The sequence below is a fragment of the Muscardinus avellanarius genome, assembly GCF_963383645.1.
Source record: "Muscardinus avellanarius genome assembly, chromosome: 4".
NCBI lineage: Eukaryota > Metazoa > Chordata > Mammalia > Rodentia > Gliridae > Muscardinus > Muscardinus avellanarius.
Genome location: NC_137789.1, coordinates 75,826,333 through 75,851,632, shown reverse-complemented (window position 1 = coordinate 75,851,632; position 25,300 = coordinate 75,826,333). Strand labels below are relative to the sequence as shown.

General features: G+C 37.6%; 1 protein-coding gene across 4 annotated transcripts in view; it reads right to left on the bottom strand.

Annotated features, from left to right (window-relative positions):
* ASPH (aspartate beta-hydroxylase) overlaps positions 1–25,300 on the bottom strand; it is a gene marked incomplete at both ends in the record, with an annotated part of 234,514 nt that overhangs the window by 73,815 nt on the left and 135,399 nt on the right. The gene's annotated exons all lie outside the window — the stretch shown is intronic.

Below are 25,300 nucleotides of genomic sequence, written 5' to 3'. Positions count from 1 at the left end.
TGCATAGGAGAAGAACAAACCAGTAAATACATCCAAAAGTCCTTTCTTAGCACAACAGTATATGCTGTGGTATGTTTGTGAAGTTTAAATATTGGAAAAATATATAGCCACTAGGAAATAAAATAGTTTATGTCAAATTTTTTATGAGGAAAAATTTAAATGCACCTGGGATTTAAATGTACCAAATATAATAATTAAGGTACTAAAAGGAAGCAGAAAAAGAAAAAAATGAGTAGTAATTTCTAAATAGTGATGAAACTGCAGGAGCAGGCACACTCTGGCTTACCTTCCTTTTTTCTCTCCCTGATAATGTGACAATATGGCAAAGTCAGTAACTGCCTAGGAAGATGACATAGCACTTATGACAATGGCATGCCTGGTTTCATTGCACTTTACTTTATTACTGTTTGCAGGTGTTGCATCTATTGAAGGTATGTAGCAATCTTATTTTGAGCAAGTTTATAGGCGCTATTTTGCAAACAGCATGTGGCCCTTCATGTGTCTGTGCCACATTTTGGTAATTATCTCAGTATTGCAGATTGCCTCTTTATTATTAGATCTGCTATGATAAGATCTAATAATAATGAGACAAGTTTCAATACTTTGATGTTACTGTTGTAAACATTTTGGGATGCCATGCATCATGCTCATATAAAGATGACAAACTTAATGGATGAATGGCCTATGTGCTCAACCTGCTCCAGCAGCTGGCTGTCCCCATCTCTCTCCCTCTGTTGGGTATTCCTAACTTCTGAGATGTGTAGAGGCTTGTCATCAAGCTTTATCCCATATTTCAGGTAAACTGCATGGCTCCATGTTCCCTTATGCTTTGAGCTAATTCTTATTTTTGCCTATCTAAATAAAATAGCTATTTCTTATGCTCATTAGTTAAAATAAGCCTGTTTTCACATATGAGAAAAAATATACAACCCTTGAATTTCTGAGTCTTGTTTTCACTTAGCCTAATATTTCCTAGTTCCACCCATTTTCCTGCAAATGATATAATTTTGTTATTTATAGCTGAGTAAAACTCCATTATATACCACATTTAAAAAATCTATTCCTCACTAGCAACCTTACCAGCATGCATAGGAAGGGAGGAGGGGGTAGCTAAGTAGGGTAAGGAGAAACCACTTCAAGATATGTGCATATATAAATGTATTGCTTTGAATTTCACTATGATGTATAATCATATTGCACCAATAAAATTCTAAATAAATGGATAAATTCACAAAAAAGAGCAAAGAAAATATATCTATTGTTATAGTTTAAATCTGGGCTGTCCTCAAAGTCCTAGATTGAAAATATGTCCCCAGTATAAGAAGGTTCAGAGGTGGGCCTTCAGGTAGTGACTAGATCATGAGGCTCTGACCTCATCAATGGACTAATCTGCTGATAGCTGAATGGACTCAGAGAGAGAAATGGGGCTTAGTTGAAGGAAGCCAGTGTCTGGGTTGTGCCCTGGGAGGTTTTGTCTCTTCCTGTGTCCTATACCATTCTCTGCTTCCTGGCTGCCATGATCTGAGAAGTTTTCCTCCAGGCTCTCTACCATAATGTTCTACCTCACCACAGGTGCAAAAAATGGAGCCAGCTGAATTTTCAGACATCAAGCCTACAAACTTAATAGCTTCTGCTGTATGATATCACAAAAGAAGAAAGACTCTGCTTCCTGAGGTCACCCCCTCACCCTACACAATACAACTCTTTACCACTGTATCACATTTACCTCTCATACCTCTGGTATCCTTACCCACCGCATGTGAAAACAAAAGGCTTTCAGAGAAGGGAAGGCTCTGTGAATGAGGGTCAGATGGCAGGGGCTGAGGCCCAGGGCTGTCATGTTGAAGATGGTATTAAACTTTAGTGAGTCCATATTTATGCTCCACGTAATGAGGGTAGTTTTTCTGAAAATTAAGTTGATACTGTTCTTGCAGCACTTAATACAGTGCCTGCATGTGGTAACTAGTGCTCAGTACTTGGGAGCTGATATTTTAACCGTCTCTAAATGTCTACCTATTCTGTTTCATTCCTATTTCACTTGACCTTTCATTCCTATTTCACTTCTTCCTGTTTTATCTGATACAGCTGATCCTTCTTCCTTTCTGAAATGGTCCCTCCTTGACTTCTGTGTTGCTCACTCTCCTAGTTTTCCTCCTCACTCTTTGGTCTCCCCATCTACTCTGTGGCTTCTTTCCGCTTCAGATTCCTGGGATGTATGTTCTTCCAGCTCAGTCTTTAGCCCTCACAGGGTTTAAATAACTTAGGTTTTAAACAGAACTACAGATTACTATAGTTCATTTTCTTGCCCAGTACAAAAATAATAAGTCCAAATGCTTTTCAACACAGATGTCTTTAACTCAGTAGATCAGAAAGAGCATTTGTTATTTCTCATCCATTTCTGCAGTCTCATCTTTACATACTTCAAAGAATGGCACCCTAGTCACCATTTGTTCCCAATGATAAACTTGGTAGGAGAGGGCGAATAAACTAAGGAGAAAGAAGGAACATGTGAAATTGACCAAAGGGAGGCTGCATGGAATTGCTATTGTCTTTTCCTCCACTCACTCTGCCAGGCACCAGGTCAGGTGCAGCACACATGCCACCTTTTATTCCCTCCAATCCCTGAACTCAGGGGGTTTAACTTGAGACCACTGAGGTGCTGAGAGGGTTAGTTTTCTTGACATCTCCCTTCTTCGCCCACATTGGGGGAAGAAGACATCTACTTCTTTCTTTACACAAATAAGGACACTTCCTAACTATAGCCTCCTGTCTCTCCCCAGGAATGGTGATGTGACTTAGGTGACTGCTAGCTCAGTGAAGGCATGTGCATGCATGGCTAAGCCCCACTCCTTCACAGCCTTCCATGAACAAGCACAGTGAACTGGGCTAACAGCCTCCAAAGAGTGCATGCCTACTGAGCTGGACAGGCCACAAGTACATTCCATGCTACCCAGAGTGGCCAGGCATGTTCAATTCTAGACTTTAACATTAAAAAATCGGTCCTTACCATCTAATCTCTATCCTTCAATTGGCTCTCATAATAGAGGTGACACCTTTCATTTCACTACTTATGCAATTTTTTTTTTTTTTTTTTTGGTGTGGTACTGAGGATGGAACCCAGAGGCATTCTACCTCTGAGCTACACCCTCAGCCCTACTTTTTATTCTTTATTTTGAAACAAGGTCTCACTGAGTTGTAAAGGGTCTCACTAAGTAGCTGAGGCTGTCTGTGAACTGTGATCCTCCTGTCTCAGCCTCCCGAATGCTGGGATTACAAGCGTGTGCTACCACATGTGGCATACTTAGCCATTTTAAATGATTGACTTTGTTTATTCCATCTTTTTACTCTCTGAAGTCCCAGTCCCTCTGTTGTTGACAACTACACATGTATAAGGCATAGACTGAGAAAATACTGAATACTGAGTTTTTTCAACTCATGCCATTGTGCATTAGCATATATGCTGATATGGAAATGAATCCAATTTAACTAAGATGTGGACTTATGGTGGTAGGAGTTAATTTCTTGCCATCTCGGCAATGATTTATGTCTCTCAATTGCTCATTTCACTTTGCTGAAGTGTGTGTAGCAGAATGTCAGTGGGGCTTCCAGAAAGCCTGGCATGTACCCAAGGACAGGGTTTTACTGCTGGCATCATAGGTTTTCCTAAAGGAGTCTTCTATGTTTCAAGTTCAAGTCAACATGAGATTGATTTACAAAAATAAATAAATAATGGCAGTTTAAGATATCCAAAACAGTCAACAGTAAAACAAAAAGCTTATTAAGGATCCATACTGAAAGTATCTTAGTGTCACAATATTTCAACAGCAGCATCAGAAAAGACAAAATATTAAACTCTTCTAGCATCTGTTACCAGAAAATTATTTTTTCATCTTTCATATATCATTATATCTACTGGCTTTTACCTATTGAACCACTCTAAAAAATTTAAGTTTTATCCTGCCATAATCATTTAATTGACTGAAGTTTTAAAGGGGGTCTTGCTATGTTGCCCTGGTTAACCTAGAAGTTGTGATTCTCCTGCCCCTCAAGTAGCTGGAATTATAGGCATGTGACACCATAAACTATTTTATTTTTAAATATGTAAAAACAGATGCAGTTTTCCCAATTTTTAAAACATAGAAACAATAACAAACAAAACACAGGCACATCTCTTCCTTCTTGTTCTACAAAAGCACTTGATCTAGTTGCTTAAACAGTGAGTCCTCATTTTGGTTAGAAGGAGACCCTAGCAAATTTTCTGTAGGTCTAGAGGCCTCAATATTTCTATCTCCAAATGCATGCCTGGGGGTGGTTCTCTTAAGGTCTCTGATCTCAGATATTCTGTGCTTCTAATTTTCAACTGATTTAAGTCATGTAAATAGTCTTCAAAGTAGACCTATAAGGCACTAAAAAGAATTATTAAGTTTGTTGATACTGGATTTTTAAAGTAATTTTACTGATGCATAGTAATTATATATCATAGTTAGATTCAAATTTATATATTTACTATATATATATATATATATATATATATATATATATATATATATACCTCAGTTGGTGTTTCCCTTATGATCCCACCCTGATTCCCTCCTTCTTCCCTAACTGTATATGTTAGTAACATTGGTAGTGATACTTTTATACATGAACATAACATTATTCAATCAGTTTCTTTCATGAAGCCTCTTTTTCTCCTTTCCCTTTTCTCCCCCATCCCTTTCCATTATTTTACTGGTCTCTCTTCTGTTTTATCTGAAGTACCTTTTCTTTCCTATTTTCTCTTTAACTTCCACAAACAAGAGAAAACAGATGACCATTGACTTTTTGAGATTGGCTGATCTCACTAAGCATAATGTTCTCAAGTTTCATTCACTTTCTTACTAATGACATCATTTTGTTCTTCTTTATGGCTGAGTAAAACGCTATTGTGTGTATATATCAAATTTTCTCTATTTATTCATCTGTTCCTGGTCACCTAGGTTGGTTCCGCTATTTGGCTATTGCAAACTGTGCTACTATATACTGGGAACAAACTCTCCAACACAGAGGCACAGGTAGAGATTTTTTTCAATAAGACCACCAAAGCCCAGGAAATAAGACCAAGAATCAATAAATGCATAGCATCAAATTAGATTTATCAAAATGGTTTAGGAAGAATATGTCTATCCTATTATAAGTTTTTTTTTCACCCTAATCACAACCATTACAAATGTTTGACCCTTTTCTAAAAGCACAAAGGAAAGAAAAGGGACCAATTGCATTTCAAATCCTTACTTGTCTTGCCATGACATGGCTGAAATATTAAGAACAAATAAAATGAAAAAGCAAACTGAAATAATAGTGAAAGGCATGAGAAAAGCACTAATGATGCATGTCTAAATTATATAGATATTAACATTGGTTTATTTTCACTTCTACTTAAGTCTTTGGAAGATGTTTTCCTACTATGGTGCATGGCAGAAATTGACTACCAATAAAAAACACAAAATCTTCATTTCTTATGACCTGTTGCATGGAGAAAATGAAGAAAACTAGATAAAAATATAACACTTTCCTAACCAGTCTTGCTGCTTTCTACTTGTTCCCATGCTTCACATTGTTCTGAGGGTCTTTCTGAAGGACAGTCTGCTTATGTTATTGCATTGCTTAAAACACACTCATAGGTCCCCAGAACATATAAAATAAAAGCTCAGCTCCTTAGAATGCCATCCAAGCAATCCTGTTCCCAGTTACTTACCCAAGAAAAATGACAACATATGTCATGAAGACGTACATAAATACTCATGTGTGGATGCTCACTGCAGCAATGTCCCTAACTGTAGAGGAGACTCATCAATTGGGAATAGATAATCTGCAGTGTATCCACCCAACAGAATAATATTCAAAACAACACTAATATACATGACAACATGAATGGATTTCAGATGCATATGTTAAGAAAAGGAGGCCTAATTCAAAAGGCTAGTGACTAATCCACTCCATTTACACAGCGTTCTGGAAAAGCAAAATGTGTAGTAACAAAAAACATAAGTGGCTTCAAGTGGCCTCAAGGGAGGGAGGACTGAATATGAAGGGCACCAGAGAATTTTAGGTGTCAGAAAAATTCTTTATGTTAGTTGCAGTGGATAAACTGTATCTAGATGTCTGTGCATATTTCAAAATTAATGGAAATGCACAGTACTAAAGAGAAGTTTTACTGTGGGTGAAGGATCCCTTCAATAAACCTGACTTTTAATAAAAAATGTTATACATAAAAGACAAGCCCTGGGATTCTCAATGAAGACGCTTATTGCAAGGATAACACCACAAAACCTAGTGGCAAAAAAGCAATGAGAACCAGTTTTGAGCATCTTACCCTCATATACCTATTGGGAGGTAATTAAACTTCAATTATGTTTAAGAGGCTCCTCCCTACACAAACAAAAGAAAAAGAAAAAAGAAAAGAACATGCTATTCTATACCCACCTAGCATCTCAATGGCATCTGTTTTCCACAGATATGGCAGATACCCATTTTATTTTTTACTGTCCCGTGAACTGGTGAGTGGATAAATAATCTGCAGTATAACCATATTCAGCAAAACACTGGCTGTTTCCCAGTGCATGACCGTGTACATAGCACAGAGCCTCAGGAAGTGGGACAGCGACCAAGCTTGCTCAATGGTTCATTCATTCACTCAAGTATCTATGAAAATGTCTCTGCTTTCCAAGGATTGTACTAGCTGCTAGATTCCTACAGGACCTTTCTCAAGGAGGCTACAGTTTTGTTAGTTAGCTATTACTGTGGCAAAATACCAGAGATAATCAACTAACAAGGAAGATTTATTTTGTCTCATGGTTTCATTGGTTTTAGTCCATAGTCAGTTGCTTTTAGACCTGCAGTGCAGCTGTACATCACGGTGGGAGCAGATACGGAAGAAACTGCTCAGTCAGTCACAGTCAGGAAGCAAAAGAAAAGAGAAAGACAAGAGGCCAAGGCCATGGTATCTTTTTCAAGTGTACACCTCCAATAATCTTACTTCCACCTGGCCCTACCTTCTAAAGTTTACCACCTTCCAATAGCACCATGGGCAAGGGCTTAAACCTTCCACAGATGGGCTTTAGGGGTCACATAACCAAACCATAGCAAGTGTTATTAGGAAGAAAGACATAAGTGGAAAATTAAATGTAGAAAACTGCAAATACTGGTTGAGTATCCCTTGTCTAAAAATGCTTGGGGTCAGAAGTGTTTCCGATTCTACAAACACTGATTTGGGAGCATTTGCATATACATAATGTTACTTTGAGGATGGAACCCAAGTCAACAAATGAAACCCTCTGTTTTAAAAATATCTTATGCATACATTAACCTAAAGGTAATTTTATACAGTAATTTGAGTGCGCCTGCATTCTGAAGGCAACCCATCACATGAGGTCAGGTGTGGAACTTTCTACTTGTGGAATAATGTCAGTGCTCAAAAAGTTGTGGACCTTGGAGAATTTCATATTTCATATTCGGTGTGTTCAATTAGGGTAGACTTGGAATTGTACTTATCTATTTTGGAGGGAGCAGTGGAGTTTTCATGGGAAAACCAAAAACTTAGGCAGAGGTAGCATTCTTGGCAGAAAAAACAAAGTATTCATTTTCTATCACAATCAGGAATGTGTACCTTTTTTCTTTATTTTATTTTATTTTTGTGGCACTGGGGATGGAACCCAGGGGCATTCTACCTGAGCTACACTACCAGCCCTATTTTTTTATTCTTTATATTGAAACAGGGTTTTACTAAGTTATAGAGGGCCTCACTTAAGGAGCTGAGGCTGTCCACGAACCTCAGTCCTCCTGTCTCAGTCTCCCAAACGCTGGGATTACAAGCATGTGCAACCCATGCCCAGCTAAGTTTAATTTTTCTTGTAAGTGAAAGGCTAATTCCTCTTCCCACTTAGATGCTAAAGTTTGATCTCACAGAAACAATTTATTTTTCTTAAGGGAATCTGAGCATTGTAGAATTTTTGAGAACTGTAGGTATAGATGATGTGCAGGGATCCTGGATACAAACTTGCTTTTTGCCCATATCTGGAATGGGACCTATGAGCTGCTTCAAGAACCAGGAGAGTTCAGAATATGTGCTAAATTGACCATACACGAGAGGGTACCAAGTATAGTTTAAATGTATACCATTTATGTTCAATAAAAAATTTGTTAAAAAAAATAAATTGGACGGGCATGGTAGTGCACGCTTGTAATCCCAGTGCTTGGGAGGCTGAGACAGGAGGATCGCATAGGTTCGAAGCCAGCCTCAGCTACTCAGTGAGGCTCTCAGCAACTTAGTGAGACCCTGTTTCTAATAAAATATAAAATAGGTCTGGGAGTATAGCCTGGAGGTAGAAAGCCTCTGGGTTCCACCTCCAGTACCACCAAAAAATAAAAAAAAAATAAAAAAAACATTGACCATACAAGGAAAGTGCAAGAACTAGAATTTCGGCTTTCAAAACATACTGCAGAGTGGACAGCCATGTCTCCCCACTGGCACTCAGAAAAAGTGCTCCAGATGCCAAAGGGAGCCACAAGGAGGACACAGCATCTGCTCCTGCCCTGGACTCCCATTTTGATACAACTTTGCAAGACTAATTAAGTATGGGCTTGAATTTAACTCTGTGTGTGTGTGTGTGTGTGTGTGTGTGTGTGTGTGTGAGAATTTCTCTCACCAACCCCACCTGAAATGTTTTATTTATTTAAGGGAAATAATGCACATCTTGAGTTCCTAAACAGTTGTGTTTCCTTGAGCCAGCTTTTCCGTCTTCCACAAATTGACCTCTGCTCTCCATTTTCACCGCTCTCTTTTTTCAGTTGTTCCAGGCAATACTTTATTTACTTTTTAATTTTTTATCAGTGCATTGTAGTCATGCACCTTAATGGAGTAAAGATGGTAGAAGCATATAGTTACACATCACTCATTTGGCTCTTCCCCAATTCCTACCTCATTCCATCCCTCTTGTTACTTACCGGTAAAGCCTACATTTCCTTCAGACAGCCTTTCAAATACAGCATGAGCTTTTCTGCCTAGAAAGCCTTTCTCTTTGTTTCTACCAAGGAATACTCAATTTCAACATTTGACACTTAGGTTCATTGCTTTTCTTTCCACCATGATATCTTCATGCAGACAAGAATATCAGATATGATTTTATTCCTATAGATAATAAACTTGAGACAGTTTAAAGTTCTTTTAATGCATAGTGCTTGCTCACGCTCTCATCATTGCTCCCCCTTTTCTAGATCCTACTGGATCTATCATTTCTGTGAGAAAAGAACTGTGTCTTACTCATAATTTATATCCAGCAATTAACACATAGCCTGTGCTACAAGCAATCTTTACTGAATGCTTCTGCAAGCACAAATGTAGGCAAGCATGAATGAATCAATACATTCTAGAAAGGAAGATGGCAATGTCAGTTGGCATCTAAGCCTGTCAGCTGCCTAAAGCATTCAGAAAATCATGAGCAATCAAGACAGACAATGACCAAAGAGTAACCTGAGTATTCATGTGTTTGTGTGGTATTGGAACTGTATCCCAGGGCATCACACAGGGTAGACAAGTGCTTTACCATTGAGCTACATTCTGAGTCCAATGACTTAATCTTGTTGAGCGCTTGTGTCTCCATCCATGAAATGGGGATGATGTTTGGCCCTTTCCTCCCTACCATAAATGACAGATTGGGTCACAAAGCGTCACTCTATTGTTAATTATGGCTTCCATCTGTAGTACCTGATTTCACTTAGTTACAACTCAAATGATGTTATGCTCATGCATGACTGTCTTACCATCAACCTCCCTCTTAGGTATGGAAAGGGTGAGTAGTGGGGTGGGACCTGAAGGGAAGCACCAAGGCCTATACGCCTATTTGTGACTTTGAACTCCACTATGATATATAATTAGACCCAAATCAAAACTGCCCTGAGATTTTTACCCAATTCCAATTAGAATGGCAATCATTTAAAACATGAACAACAACAAATGCTGGTGTGGATGTGGAGAAGTAGGAATTCTAGTACATTGTTAGTAAGATTGCAAATTAGTGCATCCACTTTGGAAAATAGTATAGAAGATCCTCAGAAGAATGGGAACAAATCTACCATATGATCTAGAAATACTACTTCTGGGTATCTACCCGAAAGAAGAGAAACCAAACTACCAAACTAATGAATGCATATATATGCTCATAGCTACACAATTCACAATTGCCAAAGTATGGAACCAGCCAAGATGTCCATCAACAAATGAATGGATTACAAATCTATGGGATATGTACACAATGGAATTTTACTCAGCCATAAAGAAAAACAAAGTTATATCATTTGCAGGGAAATGGACAGAACTGAAGAACATTATGCTAAGTAAGATTAGTAAGTCACAAAAAGTAAAAAATTAGATAATCTCCCTAATATGCAGAAGTTAGGGAGAAAAAAGGGTCATAGGAGGAACTCGAGAGAAATAAGGAGAAACCATAGATGAGTAAATAAGGTGGCCTAAGGGGGATGGGAGAGGGGAAGAGGGAAATTCTGTAACGTACATTCAAAAACATATCAATCAATACGCCAAACATGAGGAGGGAGGGGGAAAGGAATGGCGTAGGAATTGGAGACAGGCTAAATGAGTGATGTGCGCTTGTATGCCTCTACCATCCTGTACCTCATTAAGATGTATGACTACAAAGTACCAATAACATAATTTAAAAAGAATGCTCCAATAAAATTATTTTTAAAAATCTACTCTTTCATTAACAGAAAATGTGCATGATTCACCTTATCAGTAAATGTTTAAGAAAAGAATTTTTCAAGATACCTGGTTTGTTTTTCAAACACTTCCCTGGCAGACATTTTGGGTAACTTACCACATCCAGTTTGTACTTTCTGAGTCAAAAATAAACTTATGGATGCTGGTGCCATACTATATTCACCGTGCTCCCCATGCCCTATTACAAGCTGAGCATCTCTAATCCAAAAGTTCCAAAATCTGAAATGCTCCAAACCCAAAACTTTTTTGGAGTACCACATGATGGCACAAACCTGATGGTTCAGTGTACACAAATTCAGCTTCATGCATAAAATTATTAAACATATTATATGAAATTACACTTTGGATACATCGAGTATATGTGAAACATAAATGAACTTCATATCTAGATTTGGGTCTCATCCTCAAGATATCATTATATGCAAATATTCCAAATTTAAAAAATGCAAACTCTGAAATGCTTCTAGTCCCAAGCATTTTGGATAAGAGATATTCACCTGTACTGCCAGGCTCTGTAACCAGCAGGGCATGGGACAACGTGATGAAAAAATGCTTTGGAGACTACATTCCTCATCTTGAAGAGGTAAGAGGGGAGAAGAAAACAGATTCAAACTCCCTGAGTAAAGCTCAGCTCTTCCTTTAATGCTGTACAGAGTTAAGGCTGGCCCATTACATCATTAAAAATTGTCTCTGGCAAGGGAGCAGAGCATTGTGTTAGTTAAGCAAAGCAAGCAAAAGATGTAGTATAACAAGAGAAAATAGCTTAGATAGTGAAGGGGCAGAGAGGTCACTATCTTCAGTTCCCTCAGGAAAGTCAGTCTTCTGCCAAAGCAAACTAAAATCTATAAACCCTTAAGCCAATATTTTTAAAACTTAGAACATTTTCCCATATCTATAAGTTTTCAGGCAGGAACACACAAAATACAAAAGAATGGTTTTTGTTATAGTTGTTAACCAAATGAAGAATTGAATGAGGAATAACCTAAAAAGCAAAATAATTTATGGGAAGATGTAAGATCAAAATAAGATATAAAAAAGCTCTATATCTGCCGAGCGTGGTGGTGCACGTTTGTAATCCCTGCACTTGGGAGGCAGAGACAGAAGGATCGCACAGGTTCGAAGCCTCGAAGCCAGCCTTGCTGGCTTAAGTGGCCCCATTTCCAAATAAAAAAATATAAAAATAGGTCTGGGAGTGTAGCCCGGAGGTAGAAGGGTTTCCAGGAACCCCAGTACCACCAAAACCAAAAACAAAACCAAAAACAAAAAAATACTTTCTATATCTTACTAAAGCTTTGAAATAGTCATGTAAAGCAACTTTATGCATGTAGTTAAGTGTTTACCTTGCCAGTCATGAAGGTGTAGACGGGAGGATCGCAGGTTGAAGGCCAGGCTCAGCAACTTAGTGAGAACTTGTTTTCAAAAAACAAAAACACAAACAAACAAAAGACTAAAAAGGGCTGGAGATATAGCTCAGAGGTAGAGTGCTCCTGGGTTCAATACCCAGCACCACAAAACCAGGTAACTCAAAACAGATTCTGCTATGTATTTTATAGTTTCTGTTATTAAAAGTAAGAAAAAATTGTCTAAATTTGACAGTGATATAAGTATATAAATTAAGGCAAATGATAAGAAGATACAGAACCAGCCAGCCTTCAACTGCTAATGTTCCTATAAGAACAGTGTTCCTATAAGGCAGGGAGTGTGTGTAGTAGCACTCAGTACTTTTCTCTTTCATTTAAAAGTGGGAATTGTGCAAGGCATTCCCTACTGCTACGCTTCACACTGGGGTCTGAAATAAATCTGCCATCACACTGAGAGACAGTCATGTTATTTGCTGTTGAGAAACCCAATCAGCACACGGCCAGGGAAGTGCTTCTGGCAGGAGTCTTTGTTTTGTGTTATGGCTAGGTGAGAAGGGAAAATTAATGTTTCTGATCCAAAAATAACTCCTCTGAGGCTTCTTTCTCTAAGGCTACCTACTTTGTAGGTAAGAATTACTGAGAGAAGAGATGAATTTGGGCAGCTCTGGGGAAATGCTCTCTCCACCAGCAATCTGCTGCAGGTTGGCAGGGAGAGAGGATGGCACACCCTTCCTTGCCTCCTACAGCTGAGAAATAATGGACTTTTGTTCTCCTCAGAATTAAATATCAACTACATACCAGCAGGAGTTCAATATTCAAAGCTTAAAGCGAATAGTTAACATAAATATTTTTCAGTGGAGAGACACTAACTAATACGACACAGTAAACATTATATAAAGGGCAATTGTTTTCTTCTGCCCCCTCAATTGAAATAATGTTGGATTCAGCTGGGAGCATTCCATGGAGCCAGCAAGTATTTCAGTTTATTAAGTGGAGTTGGCTTTCTCCCCATAGAGTTATTTTAATAAATTATACATCACTACCCTTCTAGAGTAATAATCCTTTAGCAGATGTGACCCCATATGTTAAATTAGAAATTTCAGAAATGCTAAGTGATGTGTTTTTTATACATAACAAACCCCTCCCCAGTGCCAAGAAAGCCTTTCCCACCCACTTCAGATACTCTGAATGTCACTGCCATGTGCACTGTGTCATAAGAGAACAGCCTCCTCGCCCAATTTTAGTTTAGATAAAGTTCTAACAATCTAGGTCTTCTGGTTCTCTAGCCCTTACAGAAAATAACAGATATTTAAAAATGGGCTCAGTGGTAAAGCATCTGCCTAAATTAACGTGAAAGACACTCTGGGTTCAATGTTCAATAGCCAATAAATAAAAGCAAAAGTAAAGGGTGAGGTTCACACAATCAGGTATATACATTCAACAGCAGACATATACTGACATCCCGGAAGCAAGGAAGACAGAAAAACCACCCAAAAGGAAACCAACTGGAGAACTGCAACATGGGTAAAATGTATAGGGTAAGAAGGAATACACACCTCAGTAGCCCCTAAAACCTCACTGCACAATGAAGTAGCTGATGATCACTAAAACAATTCTTCTAGTCTCTAATCCCCAACAGTTAAATTCTTTCCAGCATACACTTTAAAATAAAATGTTTAAAATAAAGAGATGCATTAGAAAGTGTTGTGGAAGAGAGTCTGCCAAATTTTACTGTTTTGTTTAAATGGTGCTTAAATTTACTTCAGTTGTCTTTAAATATTTGCTTCTATGAAATACTGACTTCCCATTCTGTCAAATGAAATGATAATTTCCAAGTCTGACTGTGTATCAGTATCTCCATGGGAACCTGAAACAACATAAATGCTGCTAAGTTCAAATGCTAAATAAATAGCTACAGGTGATTCTTTTATGAACATTTCAGTTATAACTAACATCTTATATTCTGTATGAACAAATTATTTACATATTTATTAATAAGCCTAGAAGATATTTTATTTTTCATTTAGTTGTGAAGATGTCAACAGGTTCTGTATGTCTTATTAGTGCTTGCACTGATATTGGCTGACTTTCACTATTATACCTTCAAGACAGAAATTACATGGAATTCATATTTTTATATCATCCAAGATGTCAAAAAAAACCCCACAAGAGTACCTTAGAGTTTCTCCCTATGTTATGAGAATAAAAATTTGAAACTACACAATTTACTAATTTTGGCTTAGAGGAGTAGAGGTAGACATGATAGGATGACCACAAACTTTCAGCAATTTACTCAACCATAAAAATCTTTGTCTCCAGGAAATAAAAAATAGCTGAGTTTATTTTGGCAATAACAAGATAATAAAGTGACAGAGAAGCTATTTATGGTATTTTACTTTTCTTTTTTTGGTGGTACTGGGGTTCCTGGAAACCCTTCTATCTCTGGGCTACACTCCCAGACCTATTTTTTTAAATCTATTTATTCTCTATTTTAACAAATAGAGAATACATATTTAAATGGCAGGTTTCTCATAGAAAAATGTGTAGTGAAGACACATATCTATAACTTTATACATTGAAAAACTGGGACTTTCCCTTTCTGAAACAGCTGTAGCGAAAAATAACAATATAGAAGGGGATACTATATTCAAATACTAAGATTAAAATTTAATATTAGGCCGGGTGTGGTGGTGCACGCTTGTAATCTCCGTGCTTGGGAGGCAGAGACAGGAGGATCGTGCAGGTTCAAAGCCAGCCTTGCTGGCTTAAGAGACCTTGTTTCCAAATAAAAGTCTAAAATAGGTCTGGGAGTGTAGCCCGGAGGTAGAAGGGCTACCTCAAAAAAAAAAAAGTTAACATTAAATAAAATTTCTAAATATTTCCCTATAATATATGTAACAATGGTTTGAAAGAAACTACATGAGAGAGAGAATGGCAATAACCTCTGAGAGAAAAATAATCAAATTTCTGAAACCAGTGATAAGAAAATCCTAAAAGAAGAAAGAATAGGCAAGGAAGTATATTAAAAATGGCGACTGTGGGATGCAGCACATCTCAGTAGCTGGAACAAATAAAAGTTCAACTACCAAGAAGGCAGCGTCTGGACAAACAAAAATAAACAAAGCTCACGAACCAAAACAGAAAGAGGAACCATGGAGGAAGGAATCCAGTACTCTGAACTGTGAGATCCACTGCAAAAAGCCCAAGTGTGCAACTGACCTGGTGAAAACACTGGCTCGGCTGCTGGCACCATTTTGGGCTTACCAGCCCAAACTGCGTGTTCCACTTCTGGCTCCACTGACTTTGGCGCTGTAGCCCCAAGAAAATCCCCCCAAATAATCCAAGAACTTGAAGTGCAGAAAGCAGCAGTAGATCTCCAACATCTTAAGTGACTGGCACCACGCTTCAGGGATACAGAAAAAGATCTAAAACCCATGGGCTCACCATAGGTGGCACCCGCAGTGGTGCATTGTGCCCTCCAGAGACCCAGCAGCAAGAAAGCCAGGTAACTTCTTGCGTTACTTCGTACTCGGGGGAGGCAGAAGACCATGCAAAGCAGCTTCGGGACCCCGGCAGGCTAAGACAAGGTGGCCCATCCTGGTGGTAGTCCAGTTGAGTGCTCAAGGCACAGTACCTGCACAGGGTCACAGGGGGTTGCTCCAAGACTACACTGGATGCCCTCTGCTGGTGCAATGCCCTGACACCTAAACACAAAGCTGTCAAAGGTGAGAAAGGGACAAAAGCACTCATAGAGTGGGTTCAAAAGCTCCAATAGGGTACGGAACAAATGAGAGATATTGGAATATATTCCAGGTTCTACCACAGTGAGCAGACATATAGATATTATATGGGCCCTGTCCATATATATGTAAATTAGCAGGACTGCTGGGTTTTTTTGTTGTTGTTGAGGGTCTGGTGATGGAACCCAGAGGCATTGGACCTATGAGCTATACCCCTGCCCTATTTTTTATTCTTTATTTTGAGACAGGGTCTAAGTTGTAGAGGGCTTCACTAAATAGCCGAGACTGTCTGTGAAACACAATCCTCCAGTCTCAGCCTCCCAAATGCTGGGAGTATAAGCATGAGCCACCAAGCCCTACAAAGGACTGCTGTTTTTATGTTTTTTTTTATTTGTTTGTTTTATTTTGTCTCTCACACTGTCGCTAGATCTTTTTTAAAATTTTATTTCTGCCCTTTCTTTTTTTCTCCTTTTTATTCCTTTTTTTCTATTGTTTTTTTTGTCATTGATTTATAATTGTTACTTTTTGTAACTTGTTTTGTTACTTTACTTGTATTTACTTTATTTCCTCCTTCCCGCATTCATTTTATAAACTTCCTCATTCTAGCCTATCTACTCTCTTCTCTCAAAACTTTTCTTTTTTCCCTTACTGTATCTCCTTGTTTTATATTCAAGTTATTTCATATCTGCTTACTTAAATACTCTACTAACTACAAGAGTCCTACTATCTAAATTTGTCATTCTCAACCAGTTACCTTTTTATACATAAATGCTTGCTCACCCTAATCATATCCTCTACTCTACTCAATTCCTGTACCCATGACCCCAACACCTCCCCCCTTACCAAACCTTCACCATTGAAAAAAGCACTGTTAACCTGCAGAAACCTCTAAATTCCTACTACTAAGATTGAATCAAACAGAATACTCAGAGAATCACATGAAAAAAAGGTGTTAAGACATCAGAAAAACAAGCTTGAGAACCCTGAAAATATGAGAACTAGGAACAGTGAGGAAATAAGGGAAATCACGAATATGCACCTATAAGAAATGGAAGAATTCCAAATCCTGATCTCCAGTATGATGAAAGGCCTCACAGCAACTGTACATAAAATGAAAGAGAAAATGGAGACATTAAGAAAGAATTAGAAAGAGGTCTGGAATGAAAGGAAAGAGTCAATAAATGAAATGAAGACAGCAATAGAAAGAAATTTTGGACGATTAGATAAAATGGAAATTAAAGCAAGAATTAACAAGTGGGATGGCATCAAACTAAAAAGGATTTGCTCATCAAAGGAAATCATCAAGAACCTAAAGAGAAAGCCTACAAAATGGGAGATTTTTACCTGCCATCATTCTGATAGAGGGTTAATATCCAGAATATACAAAGAGCTCAAAAGACTCCACACTAGCAAAACACATAATCCAATCAAGAAATAGGCAAATGAACTGAATAGACATATCACAAAAGAAGAGATACAAATGGCCAATAGATACATGAAAAGATGTTGTACATCATTAGCCATCAGGGAATGCAAATCAAAACTATGATGAGGTTCCATCTAACCCCAATCAGAGTGGCAAGTATAAGTGAATCAAATAACAACAAATGCTGGTAAGGATGTGGGTAAAGAGGAACTCTCTTACACTGTTGGTGGGAATGCAAATTAGTTTAGCCACTATGGAGATCAGTGTGGAGATTCCTTAGAAAACTGGGAATAGATCTACCATATGACCCGGCTATACCAGTCCATTATTCCAAAGGGCTTGAAATCAGAGAACTACAGTAACATATGCATACCCATGTTCATAGCAGCACAATTCGTAATAGCCTAAATACAGAACCAATCTAGGTCTCCATCAACAGATGAATGGATTGCAAAATTATCAGAAGTATACACAATGGAATTCTATTCAGCTATAAAGAAGAATAAAATCATAGCATTTGCAAGAAGATGGAAAGATCTGGAGAACATTATGTTAAGTGAGATTAGTCAAGCACAGGAAGAGAAGGGACATGTTTTCTCTAATATGCCCAAATTGGGGAGTAGTAGGAATACCAGAGGGACTCCAGATAATGGGAGGAAAATCTTAGCAAAGCTAGAATGGAAGGATAGGAGAGAAATAGGGCTGAGGTTGATTAATGGAGGAGTTACATCTGAATATGTGTAAAAGTATGAATATAGCATGGTTAATCTGAACACTCATTGTTGGGAAAGAGGAAAGGGGAACCAAGACGGTGGGGAGAGGGCACCAAGCACAATCTAAATGTATACCATTTTCAATATGTTTCACATATAAATAAAATAAAATATGAAAAAAATTCTTAAAAAAAAGAAATGGAAAAAAGAATATCACTGTTGGAAAACAGTTCATTCAAAAATGAAAGCACAGACAACTGCATACAGAAGTCATTATAGCAGCAAAATCTAAATATCCAACAACTATGGGACAATATGAAACATCCTAACTTATGAATAAAAGGGGTATAGACCAAGGGTATTTGTAGTCTCTTTAGAAAAATAATTTTGGATAATTTTCCAAACATGGAAAGAGACTTGGACATGCAGGTTCAGGAGACATACAGAACACTGTTAAGACAAGATAAAGAAGGACCATGTAATAATCAAAATGACCAACATAGAATCCAAGGAAAGAATCTTTCTTAAAAGTAGTGAGAACAAAAGAAAAGGTGACAAAACAATAAAAATTACCCCAGACTTTACAATCCAAATCATGAATGCCAGGAGAGACTGGTATGATGTAATCCAGACCCTGGAAGAAAACTACTTCCACGCAAAACTGCTATATACAGTAAAGTTACTATTCAAAATTGATAAAGAAACAAAAGTGCTTCAAGATAAGCAGAATCTCAAAAAATTCATGAATACAAAGCCAACACTAGAGAAAACACTCAAGAAATAAACCATAAAGAAAAAAAAGAAAGCAAATTTCAGAACCAGAGAGAGAGGAAGTTGATCAGCAGGGCAATTAAGTAAAGAAGAAATAACATTATATCAAACAGAAGATCGAACTCAAAATGACAGAAAACAAAAGTCATATTTCAATAATAATCCTGAATGTCAAAGAACTTAACTCACCAATTAAAAGACAGACTGGCAATGTGGATTAAAAAACATAGTCCAAATATATGGTGCTTGCAAGAAACTCACCTTACAGCCAAAGACATTCAGAGACTGAAAGTGAAAGAATAGAAAAGATATACCATGCTAATGGAGAACAAAAATGGGCAAGGGTAGCAACACTGATATCCATCAAAACAGACTTTAAGCTAAAGCACATCAGAAGAGACAAAGCAGGGCACTTCCTTTTATTAAAAGGAACAATTCACCAAGACAATATAATGATAGTAAATGTTTATGCCCCAAATGTGGGTGCACCCACATTTGTAAAACAAACCCTTTAAGACAGCAGATCTTAAATAGACCCAAATATTGGGAGACTTCAACATGCCTCTCATGCCACTAGATCAATTTTCAAGGTAAAAGATGAGTAAAGACGCTTCAGAACTAAAAAAAAAAAAAAAAAAAAAAAAACCTATATAAACCAAATGGACCTAAAAGACATATACAGAATATTTCAACTAGGAATAACAGAATACATGTTTTTCTCAGCAGCCCATGGAACCTTCTCCAAAACAGATCACATCCTGGTCCACAAAGCAAGCAACTGGAAAATTCAAAAGATGCAGTATAAATTCCCTACATCTTTTCATACCACAATGGGATGAAAGTAGAAATCAACAACAGGAAGACAAAAAAACTATTTAAATATACGAAGATTGAATGATACACTATTGAATGATGAGTAGGTAAGATCAGAAATAAGGGGAGAAATAAAAAATTCTAAAAATTAAATGAAAATAGAGACACAATGTACCAAAAACAAATAACTAGCTATACACATTCAAAACCATATCAAGAGAATTGTACATCACGACCAAGTTGATTTCATTCAAGAAAAGCAAGGCTGGTTCAACGTGCACAAATCAATACATATTATTAACCCCATAAATAGAACTGAGAACAAAACCACATGATCATATCAATAGATGCTGAAAAAGCATTTGACAAAATCCAAAACCCATTCATGCTAAAAACACTGCAGAAAAATGAAATAGAAATAATGTATTTCAACATCATTAAGGCTATATACAAAATGAACCCAAAGCCAACATCATACTGAATGGGAAAAAAACTGCAAGAATTTCCTCTAAAATCAGGAACAAGACAAGGATGCCCACTATAACACTCCTTTTCAATATAGTCCTTGAGACTATTGCCACTGTAATAAGACAAGAGAAGGATATCAAAGGAATTCAAATAGGAAGAGAGGAATTAAAACTATTTTTATTTGCAGATGACATGATCCTTTATCTAGGACACCCAACAAACACAACCAAAATACTACTGGAGCTGATTAACCAATTCAGCAAATTTGTAGGATACAAAATCAATCTAAAGAAATAGTTGCTTTCGTATATGCCAACAATGAATCTACAATGAAAGAAATAAAATTCCATTCACTATAACCTCAAAACCAATAAAATACCTAGGAATAAACCTAACCAAAGATATAAAAGACCTCTACAACAAAAACTATAAAACATTAAAGAAAGAAATTGAAGAAGACCTTGGAAGATGGAAAAATCTCCCTTGCTCATGGATAGGCAGAATAAATATAAAAATGGCCATTCTGCCAAAAGTGATCTACAGATTCAATGCAATAACTATCAAAATACCAATGACATTCTTCATAGACCTAGAAAAATCAGTCATGAATTTTATATGGATAAAGAAAAGATGGAACTAAATACTTACCTTTCACTGTGCACAGGAATCAACTCGAGATGAATCAAAGGCTTAAAAATTAGATCAGAGACTGTGAAGTTATTAGAGGAGGGCATAGCCTCAATACTATAACATATAGGCACAGGCAGTCACTTTCTCAACAAGAACTCCAAAGCACAGAAAATTAAAGCAAGAATTAACAAGTCGGATGGCATCAAACTAAAAAGTTTTTGCTCATCAAAGGAAATCATCAAGCCAGGCGTGGTGGCGCACGCTTGTAATCCCCGCGCTTGGGAGGCGGAAACAGGAGGATTGTGTAGGTTTGAAGCCAGCTGCGGGAGCTGGCTTAGGAGACCCTGTTTCCAAATAAAAAAGTAAAAATACGTCTGGGAGTGTAGCCTGGAGGTAGAAGGGCTTCCAGGAACCCCAGTACCACAAAAAAAAAAAAAAAAGAAAAAAAATGGAAACCATCAAGAACCTAAAGAGAAAGCCTACAGAATGGGAGAGGATCTTTTCCAGCCACCACTCTGATAGAGGGTTAATATCCAGAATATATAAAGCGCTCAAAAGACTCTACACTAGCAAAACAAATAACCCAATCAAGAAATGGGCAAATGAACTGAATAAACACTTCACAAAAGAAGAGATACAAATGGCCAATAGATAAATGAAAAGATGTTGTACATCATTAGCCATTAGGGAATCAAATAAAAACTACACTGATATTCCATCTAACCCCAATCAGAGTGGCACGCATAAAGAAATCAAGTAACAACAAATGCTGGTGAGGATGTGGGGAAAGAGGAACTCTTTTACACTGTTGGTGGGTGTGGAAACTAGTTTAGCCACTATGGAGATCAGTGTGGAGATTCCTTAGAAAACTAGGAATGGATCCACCATATTATCTGGCTGTATCACTCCTGGGTATCTTTCCAAAGGGGTTGAAATTAGAGAACTACAGTAACTTATGTATACCCATAGCAGCACAATTCATAATAGCCAAAATATGGAACCAACTTAGGTCTCCATCAACAGACAAATAGATTGCAAAATTATGAAATATCACAATGGAAATCTACTCAGCATTAAAGAAGAACAAAATCATGTCATTTGGAAGAAGATGGAATGACCTGGAGAACATTATGTTAAATGAGATCAGCGAAGCACAGAAAGAGAAGGGATATGTGTTTTCTCTAATATGCCCTAACTAGGGAGTACTGGGGATACCAGAGGGACTCCAGATAATGGAGAGGAAACCTCAGCAAAGCCAGAATAGAAGGGCAGGAGAGGAAGAAGGCTGAGGTTGATTAATGGAAGAGCTACATTCAAATATGTGTAAAAGTATGAATGTAGCATGGTCAACCTGGACACTCATTGTTGAGAGGGGGGAAGAGGAAGCAGGGGGAAGGGCACCAAGCACAGTCTGAATGTATGCTATTTTCAATATCATCCACATAAAAGTAAAAAAACAACAAAAAAAGAATAGACAAATTATATGAGGAAACGATAGTTAAGGATGATGGCAAATTTCTTGCCAGAAGAAATGGGAAAAGAGACTGGAGCAACACTATAAAAAGTACAAACAGTACTAACAGCAGAACATTCTATACCTAGCAAAAATATTTGTCAAAATCAAAGGATAGATGAAGTGTTTTCAGATATAACAAAGCTTAAAGCATTTGTTAAAAGATCTACCGTAGAAAAATGTTAAAGGACATCCTTTCGGCAGAAGGAAAATGGACTCAAATTGGGATATGGATGTACACACAAAAAGTTAAAGGATTAGAATTAGTAAATACATGGATAAGCATATTTTCCTTCCTATTATTTAAATCTCTTTAAAAGAATGTGTGTGTGTGTGTGTGTGTGTGTGTGTGTGTGTATTTGTGGTACTGGGGTTCCTGGAAGCCCTTCTACCTCCGGGCTATACTCCCAGACCTATTTTTACATTTTTATTTGGAAACAGGGTCTCCTAAGCCTACGCACGCAGCTGGCTTTGAACCTGCGCGATCCTCCTGTCTCTGCTTCCCAAGCGTGGGGATTACAAACGTGCGCCACCGCGCCCAGCTAAAGAAAATTGTTTTAAACAAAACTTTTTTCTCAATTGCTGCTGCCCAGGCTGGCCTTAAATTTACCATACTTCCTCCTCAGCCTCCCAAGTAGATGATAATACAGGTGTCTTACACAACAGTGAGTAGAAAAATAATTTTTGAACGTAAGCTGGGTGTGGTGGGGCATGTTTGTAATCCCAGCATTCGGGGGGCTGTGACCTGAGAATCTCAGTTCGTGGACAGCCTCAGCTACTTAGTGAGGTCTTTCACAACTCAGTGAGACCCTGTTTCAAAATAAAGAATAAAAAATAGGATATGGGTTGTAGTTTGGAGGTTGAATGTATGTGCCTGAGTTCCATCCTCAGACCTGAAAAAAATAATTTTTGAAGGAAAATAATAACAATGTAGCATGGGCTTTAGAGTACAGTAAAAATATAGTATGTGATGACAAGAGTAGCCTAAAAGTTGGGGGATTGAAAATCTACTCTTATAAGTTTCTGTATGTGAGGTGGTATAATATCATTTTAAGGAAGACCATGAAAATTTTCATTTTATATATATTCCTAATCATATATATCCTAAATAAATTATATATATATATATTAAAATATATGTATGTGTACATATATTCATATATATGTATGTATGTGTATATATACACACACACATCCCTATTTGGAATATAGTTTTCTACCCTGTTAATCTAAATTTCTCCACTGGATTAATTTCATAACTATGGTTCTGTACCACTGTTGGGATCTGCACAACCACCTGAAAAAACCATGAAAACTTCCAATGAATCAGCTACAAGTAGCACCGAGCGTGTTGGGGTCTGCACAACCGCCTGACAGAACTTCCGATGAATCGGCTACATGTAGTGCCGAGTGGATATGAAGGGCGTAACTACTCCCCTTACCCTGCTAGCCCAATTTGGTAATGTTGAGCCTTATTGGCTCATATAATGCTTCCGTGCTCGTGAACCCCTTGTGCGTTGTGTAATGATTGGCTACAAGTTATGTGCTTTGAGCATGCAAGAGTGCCCTTTAGCATGATAGGTTAGAATAGTTTCCTGTTGGAAATCCCCCTTGTGGTTATTTGCTTTAAAATTGGGTTGCCTGAGAAAAATAAACGAGATCCTGCTTGACTCAACTCCTGGCTCGTGTGTTGCTGTTCGGTCAGTTGGCACTCATCTTCCTGCTCAACCCCACCGCTGACAGCTGGACCCGTCATAGCACAACATGTATGACATTATGAGCTGACTTAAGTCAGTACATATCTGGTTCCCCACACAGGGTGGTATCCATGTTGGCATTAACGAATGACCATTTTGGCACATATTTACCAAGTACTTCAGAAGTTATTACGATAGTTACTGTTGGGATACAAAGATATACAAATATAATCCCCAAACTCAAGTACTTCAGGCATTTAGAAAGTTTGGGGAAGTTTGATGATTAGAATTAAAGGTGGAAATTATCAGACAAAATAAGAATTATAGCATGCTTTGGGAACACAAAGAAAAAAGGTGTTAATTCTAATTGAAACAATAAAGAAAGGATTTAGGAAGAACCTGGTCTTGACATGAGTTTTAAAGCACAGATCTAATTTGGAATGTGCGAGGCAGTGAAAAATATTCAAAAAGAGAGGAAAGTGTGGTGGTATCAGTAGGAAAGAGGTGAATTCAGGGATTTGTGAAAACTTTGGTGGAACTGCCCAGGGTGCTACACAAGGGGACTGATGGTCAAGGCTACCGAGGTGGGTTGGAACCAGATTATGGCATTCCTTGAGCAAGATGCTGAGGAAGTTAGACTGCTCTGAGGAAGGGAGTCAACTCACTGTTGAATTTAATGAGTGCCATAAACAATCTATGCTTCAGGAAGCTTCACTTGGACTGGGTATATTAGCAGAAGGACAAAGAGTAGAGGAAAGAAGATCCTTTGAATATGATTTGTAGGCCAGAGGAGGCTGAAGAATGGCATTTTAGGAGAAGAGTAATAACTAAATTCCTGCTTAGCTGAATTGTTCAATTTTGATGGGGAAGACATGAAAATAAAACCCTCAGGAGTAAGTGAATTTGGACATATCGATGACAAATATTAAAAAAAAAACCTCTCATTTCTTATTGTACAAAACTCACATTCAGATATATCTATCTCACTTGAACAAAAGTGCATGTGTTAATTTCATGATGTTTATGGAGGATCATGTTGTTTAACATTTGCATTACTGAACATACTGTCACTTAGCGAGAAGGTTTTGACATTCCAAAACAGCACAGAGTATTGTCAGTCCCAAAGATATGATATGTGTTGTGATCCTTTTATGAATAATGTGCAGTTTATTTTTATGCAAGAGCACACCACATGTTTTGGTTTTTAACAGATGGCAAACTCTTTTTTATCAAGGTTTAAGCTTACACACTGGGAATGAAAACTATTTATACAGTAAACACTTTAGCTGATCCTATCTTTGGACAAGTTTAATTAAAGAATGAGATACCAATTGCACAATCAAGGAGACTCATGGGAGGAGGCAGGAACTTGCTTCCTTGCTGAATACATTATT